Here is a 430-nt window from a genome sequence, read left to right on the forward strand (position 1 = left end):
AATGCACCTTCTCTGAGTCAGAGCTGATAAATCAAGGTTCTGCATTTTTAATAAGTACCCAGCTGATTCTCATGCAGATGGTTGACCTACATTTTGAAAAAAACACTTGACCTAGAGTTGTGACCTGTACCCTCTTCCTTGTACTTTTTTCATACCCTAATATGACTCATACTTAGGCCAAGTTAAAAGGATAATAATCAGTATAGTGAATGGAAAGAAGCACAGTTATATGTACAATGACATTTTAAAAGTTTAATGAAATTAGATTTAGGCTATTGTTTGGCTGGTATCACATATGCATAAATAAATTAAGCTATGTATTTCAAATGCTACAGTTGATATTTGTTTTTACAAATTTACATGTTTCTAAAAATATCTGCATATGCACAATGATCGCCCTTCCTAATCATCAACAGGAAGACATGCAGAC

The 430-nt window shown here is 33.3% G+C and overlaps 1 protein-coding gene across 1 annotated transcript in view; it reads right to left on the reverse strand.

Annotated features, from left to right (window-relative positions):
* The window catches only part of EMB (embigin), a 43320-nt gene that overhangs the window by 5175 nt on the left and 37715 nt on the right, over positions 1-430 (reverse strand). The gene's annotated exons all lie outside the window — the stretch shown is intronic.

The sequence above is a fragment of the Galeopterus variegatus genome, unplaced genomic scaffold (genome assembly GCF_000696425.1).
Source record: "Galeopterus variegatus unplaced genomic scaffold, G_variegatus-3.0.2 Scaffold6018, whole genome shotgun sequence".
NCBI lineage: Eukaryota > Metazoa > Chordata > Mammalia > Dermoptera > Cynocephalidae > Galeopterus > Galeopterus variegatus.